Source organism: Vicugna pacos, chromosome 16 (assembly GCF_048564905.1).
Source record: "Vicugna pacos chromosome 16, VicPac4, whole genome shotgun sequence".
NCBI classification, from domain to species: Eukaryota; Metazoa; Chordata; class Mammalia; order Artiodactyla; family Camelidae; genus Vicugna; species Vicugna pacos.
In genome coordinates this window covers 55,620,737-55,627,424 of record NC_133002.1, presented here as the reverse complement: position 1 = coordinate 55,627,424, position 6,688 = coordinate 55,620,737, and the positions used below count along the sequence as shown (strand labels likewise).

At 39.6% G+C, this 6,688-nt stretch overlaps 1 long non-coding RNA gene across 13 annotated transcripts in view; it reads left to right on the top strand.

Moving 5' to 3' along the window:
• Nucleotides 1-167: 167 nt before the first annotated feature.
• LOC140686197 (uncharacterized) overlaps nt 168-6,688 on the top strand; it is a 145,195-nt gene continuing 138,674 nt past the window's right edge. For 12 of the 13 annotated variants that reach the window (XR_012059837.1, XR_012059834.1, XR_012059828.1 and 9 more), the window contains exon 1: nt 168-258. This is a non-coding gene — a long non-coding RNA (uncharacterized lncRNA). Of the gene's footprint in view, nt 259-4,517; nt 4,619-6,688 lie in introns of all 13 variants that reach the window. The other variant, XR_012059838.1, reaches the window with a different exon arrangement.

The window sequence follows — 6,688 nt, the reverse complement described above, 5'->3', positions numbered from 1 at the left end:
TGTTCTTGCATGAAGGGGCCGACTTCTCGTGGGAAGGGGCAGAGTTCTCGCGGGAAGGGGTAGAGTTCTCGCGGGAAAGGCAGGAGTTCTCGTTGGAAGGGGCAGAGTTCTCGCGAGGTAGGCGCAGCTGCGCTGCTCGAGGCTCCAGAGCTCAGTTCCCTGCGCAGCTTCTCCGCACGCTCCTCACACCTCGCCATCTTGAATTGAGGTGTTGTCCAACAGTTTTCCTCTAGAAACTCAGGTCGGAAGTGCTAAAAGGTTAGACTTTTTTTTTTATTACCCAGGTTCTATTGTTAATGGTCTTTGATGGTGGTAGCGTTTCCTCTTAGCTGGAACGAAACCCCGGTAGTCATCTCTCGTGTGGAGGAGGGGCTTGTGGTGAGGGGACGGCTGTTTGAGGTGGAGGGAATCCGTATTATGCTTGTCTCTGACCATCTGTTAACTTGTCATCATCCTTGCAACGTTCCTGTGAAAGGGCTGTGGTCTGCGCTCAGTCACTCACTTATTCATTCAACAAACATGGGTACAGCACATGCTCATGGTGGAATAAGGCTAAACATTGTATTTAAAAGGTGTATTTCTCTTAAGATCACCTCCCCTTCCCTCAATGCCCTTGAGGCTTTTGAGAACGTGCTTCTTTGAGAAAGGAAGAGCAAGACACAGATCTGTCCTAAGAAAACTCCCCTGCATCTCCAGGCTTCCTGAGCTAGAGATTATCACAGGCCTCCTCGAGAATCCTGGGGATTGTGTAATCTGATGGAGTTGGAGGGTGTGAATTTTGAAAATAACAGCTCATCGTGGTTCACAAGAAAGCTTTCCCGTGCTTTAGCCAAAGGAGTATTAGCTTGAGGATCTGTCAGGCGTGAGCTCAAAGCCATGATCCCTCCCTGTTGGCCCCTGAGGTTAGTGCTGGGGATAAAGATGCCTAAGGCAGGCCTCCTGCTTCCTTGGCAGCACAACTGTGTTTGTGGTCTGCTGGACACACAGGAAGTTAGCAACCGCTCCCAGTTCTAATATCTATGACACGCATCCCCAGATGATCAGATCGCAGAAGGACAGCAGTGAAATCTTATTTACCTGGCTCAGTCTTCCGAGTCAGCTGCTCATCCGCTCACAGAACAAAAGCAAAAGAAACGGAAAACTAAAAAAAAAAAAATCGGAAGAGTGATGATTTTAGAGATCAAGTCTGGGTTTTCAGGATTTTGGGTTGGTTGTGTTTCCATGGGTATTTTCTTGGACCCACAATAAGTATTAAACCCAAACAAACAAAAACCCACCAAAACTATACTGGTTCTCAAGTTTTGACCCTTGTGCCATTCATTTATCATCAGAAGTCATGGGCTCCACAATTATAGGACCCAGAGCAGAGTTAATCTTTGAGGGACAAATCATGGCACATTCTGTTTTCGAGGCTAGTTTCAAATCTAAATATCTTTGTCAGTGATTTATGATCTTGGGTGATTGTTTATTTAGTTTCCTTCATCTTAAAAAAAAAAAACAACAAAAAACAGCATTTAGGGTCAGCCTTCAGTGAACAGAGGCTGGGCATCTCCACAGCATCAGCCCAGGCTTTGGCTTCTGCTGCGTCCCAGGCATAATGACCGGGAATGTGACATGTCCCTAGCCAGTCGGTCACTGTCCGGAAATGCTACTCCCTCCACTATAACTAGGGGTTTTGGGGTGTGGGGGAGGTGTTCAGCAAACCTGGCTGACTCAAATGGAATTCCACTCTGCACGTTCAAGCATTTTGGGTTTGAGAAAACCCCAAAACACTTTGAGCCCCGGGCACTTTTTCCATTAATTTTTTAAACTGATGTGTATGTCAAGAGAAATTTAATACGTAGGTTTCTGATTCATTTACACTTAACTCATCAAAATATTGTTCTGTAAGAGGCATTCAGTGTCCAAGAAATCTTAAGAGCCTTTTTATAAGCTTTTAAACTTCTTTTAAACGTTAAGAAACAGAAGTTGCAGTCTCCCCAAAGTAAACAGGAGTGAATCCCTGGTGAGGGGGGAGGGAAGAAGGGAAGAGGGAAGAGGGGGGGAGCTGGAAAGCAGACGCCAAGACACACTGACCTCAGCCCCTGAGACACACCAACACGGAGCCCAGAACTTTCCAGTCCCCTCCTGGTGCTCACCGTCTCACCCACAGTCAGGGGAACAATTGGTGGTTCTACCTTTTTGAATTCTGAAGGCAAAGACAAGCTCTTTTAGGGGCCCTGCTGTTGGCAGAAAAATCTCCCAAGTGTTCTCCAGAGAAGAAGGATATAGACTCCAAAATTTTACTTCCAGGCAAGACCCCCTTTTTTTTTCTTCCCCTTCAAAGAAAGTGCTCATAATGTGTCCTTTCATTTATAATTTTATGAAGGTCTCAATTGAACATGTAAAGAAAGTGGAAAAATTCTAAGTTGCCATGGATGTTTGGCATTTTTCCCACTCTACTAAAAATCTACTTTCTCCCCCAAAGCAAAATGGTTTTGGAGACTCCAATAAAAGCGGGAGAAGGACAGTGAGGGCAGCTGTCTGGAATCAGAGTCTTCGGCGAAATACATTTGTACTTTAATTATTTGAGTGCGATCTCCTCAGGTTTTCACTCTGTTTCCCTGGGCTTCCTATGTTAAAAGGGGACTCTCTTGCATTTCACGATGCCTGTCATTTCTATAAACGGGCACTCCCATGTTTTAATCTGGTTTCACCAATTAATCTTTAAAGTTGATGACGCAGAATCTCAGTGCCTCTTGTTTAGGTTTGTTTGTTTGCTGTACATTATTTTCATGTTTCCATGAAATCATCAGTGATGAAAATTTTGTTCTGTTTTTGGATTATTACTATTTGTTTAATCCTCATCGTCTTGAGCAAATACAGAAAGCATTTATATTCAGAACAGGAGCCAAGGAAAAATTTTAGACAACACTTTTAAGATTCATTGAATATATTATTTATCAAGTGGAGGCTTTTTTCTGGGTGTACATTTCAAGTTATTGGCATTACCAATATCTGTTTTCTCCAGCCTTGTTCTAAACAGATTCAGGCTTTCTAAAAACTGGTATTTTACTCAGATTGAAATGTATTTTCTGCTGTTCTCCCATATGATTTCAGGAGCAGAGACCAAGATCTTTTATACACTGTAGAAGTTGGTGATAATAGTGGTCAAGAAATAAGAGGCGTTGCAGGCTAAACCACGCAACACCCCTTATCACAAAAGTCCCAGGAGAAAGTGTTTTGTGAATCCTATGCCTTACCTGTGGGTCCAATGGCAGTATAGATTCTGGATGCCCAACCTTTGCAAGGACCTTTCCAACAGAGTTTCTTGAGAAGCATGTTTTGTAACCTGGTCAAATGCTGCTGTATTACAGCTTATTGAGTGAGGAATGCTTGACTCTTCTATAGTGTCTGGTGTAGATGTGGAGATTTTTGAGGAAATTAAATTTAGAAATTTCTTCATGAGTTTAAAAGGAAGATGAGAAACATCCTTCTGAAACACAAGGTAGACTTTTGGGTACTTTAAGATTCTCAACTCCCACTTATTATTTACATGCCTCTTTTTTTTTAAGTAAAACTTCAAATAACATTATTATTATATTCGCAATGACCCTGTAGTTTACTTCACTGTTAAATTCTTTGCAGTCTTTGTATTTTTCTCCTTTTGATAAAAAGCTGCTGTGACATAACTTCATAATTGCTTTTGCCTTTTTCTTTTTTAAACTTCTTTTTGAATGTTTCATTTTTACAGCATTCCCTGATGCTTAGGTGTCAGGCGTGCCTCTTATGATCACGTGATACCGGTATTATGATCTCTAATATTGCCTTTATGCCACTTGCATTATCAGTTGGCAAAGAAAATTCTTGTCCGTGGAGGGTAAAGCTACACTTATTTTCAGCAAAGTTAAAAATTTTTTTTTCTTTCTTAAATCAAAGTTCCTATAAAAAGAAAACAGCTGATGTGGCTATGGCTGACATTTATTGAATAATTTAATTCTGTATGATTTACGATCATTCCATTTAACTGTGACAACTGCCCCATTGCATAGCTGAGAAAACGGTGGCTGAAAGAAGTCACCCGATGCGGACATTGATTAGATAAACCAGGGCAGCTGCTTCTAGTGCCGGGCTGCTTGAGAATGTTGTCTGGACAGTCTCTGTGTAATGATGTTTGTCTTAACGACCCAGCATCAGAACAGGGACTTGTGAATGGAGAACATGTGACAGAGCTTTTTCACATCTTTGACGTAGTATTTTTTTTAAGTTCAGAGGAATACTTTATGCGCCCAGGGGCATACTTGCTCCTCTGAGTTGTATACGTCTATTTCTCGTTACTGTTCATCGACTGACTCAATGAATACTTAATATTGGCTGGATAAGGCTGGAAATAGGAAGAGAAAGATAATGTACGGCTTTGGCTGTATAATCTAGTAGGGGAAATATAGAGACAACTAACTTAAAAAACCATGCCGGGACTTTGCAAAACGCTTAGCTTTATCTGATGGCTTTTAACTTGACTATGATTTCCTATTTAGGAAACTCGTATCCTATTTTACAAAGAGGACAGAAGCGCCTTCATAACATGTACGGACACCCCAGAGTTAGCATCTTTTCTGCTCTATAAACTTCATCTCAGGTAGGCCTTTACACTTGCCACAAAACATCAGATTAGCCCCATTCAAACCGTGATTCCTAATTCAGGAAAAATGCAAATGATGACAAAAGCTGTGCTTCATTTCCAGTTCCCTTAGGGCTTTTAGGCATCAGGATAGGAGAGAGTCAATTTCCAATTTATTTCCAGTTTTAAAATCTTTTTCTTTGAACATTAAACATTATTTTTCACTCTAATTAGATCTACAGGACTAAACCTCGCTTATCTCAACGGTAGAAGCCCCTTCCCCAAATTGCCTTTTTCTTTATGGGCCGTTAAACTAGCAGAAAACACTAATTAAATGATCATTAGCTTGAGGATGAATAATTATACTTAGATTTACATGTTGCCTTTTATGTTCAGAGAGCTGCTTAGGCATCAACTAATTAATCTACAAATGAAGAATACTTCTAGCATTGCTCTGTAATTAGACAATCTCAGGGGGACACAAGAGAATTGCCAACGGAGAGTTAAACAGTTTTACAGGCCTCTGTGGCATTTGTTTTTTCATTGCTCAGGTAAAATGGTCAGACCCAAATTCAACTGCCAACTCATTACTCTTATTTACAAATAAATTCTTTTTAAAAAGACCAAAGTTATATAACTGATGAGGAATTAGAAATAAAAACAAATGAATAAGAAGTATTGCCTTTAATCTGAACTTTCGGGTTATTTTTTAAAACTTTATTCCCTGTGAGCAGTGAACTTAAGTGAGTCTGTTTCATGATTTTTGGTAGACTGTACTTTGTTTTCTTCAGTAGTGTACTCATTTGGAAAAGCTGTTGCTTTGTGGGTGGGTGGGTGGGTGGATGTGTATGTGTGTGTGTGTATATGTATGTGTAGATGTCTGGGGGTAGAGAATTCATCCTTTTTTTGGCCTTGGTTTTCTAAGTGTTAAGGATTTGAGATAGGACAGATCCTAAATATGTATTGAGAAATCGACGAACAGAATTTTGCAAGTATTTTTGGGAAGCAAATGCTTGTGACCATAAAATTATTTTTGTTTATTGGATGTTGGACATCTCTTTGGTGTAATGATGGGATACAATAAAGTGAAATATGTCTTTATAAACTCATGACCAAATTGTGAAAAATACAAGGATCTTTAGTAGTAACAAAAAATGATCCTCAGCGTTCTCATCTGTATGTTGGTTTGGAGGGTATGTGATATTAAAATGTTCAGCCTCTGTGACCAAATGGCCACAAACTTTTCCTGAAATACAATTAGTCTTTTCAGCTTTGAGAAGTAGAGGTATGTAACAATAAATGAATTCAGTTCAAGTTTCTGGATTTGGTTGGTTTCAGATGATCTTGTGTTGAATGCTAACTTTTCTCCAATTCAGTAACTAGCTTGTATATGAAAATTAAACGTTTAGGAGAGAGCTTTCCCCATGAATTTTGAGACTTGTAGCTTGGCATTTGTTTGTATTAACTTCCCTTCCCCCTCCCCCCTCACTTACTTGCAGTAAATTAACGGGATGTTCTACTTTTCAATTACAGTTTGGTAAGTGGGTGTCTTTGACGGTAGTAACTCAATTTTCTCACTATGAATATGCAGTTTCCAGTCTGTCAAGACAAGCATAGATTTCCTATGCCACACAGGCATGCTGATACGAAATTTTGAAAGCTAGGATTGTTAGAAGAACTAGAAAGCACAGATTTCACTCAATTTGGACAAAGATAAACAGAAAACATGGTTTAAAAAAAAAAGAAATGAAATCAGAGATTAAATGAGTTGATGGAATCAAGCCTAGACATTCACATAAGCCAGGGTGGAAAATTATAGACTAAAATACATCTGATATCAAAGAGAATGACTCTCTCCAAAAGCCCTCATTTTTTTTTTATTGGAATCAAGGATTTTTATAAGCTCAGCAACTCCTGGGATTTTAAAAGAAAAATAAAATCCTCAAAACAGCATGGCTTTTATCCAACACTTTTGTGATTTTTCAATTGACCAGATTTGAAACTTTAATCATCTCACACCTAGGGATTTTTTTTAAATGTGTGCTTTAATTTGTGAGGCATGTCCACAGACAAAATGACTCATGAAAA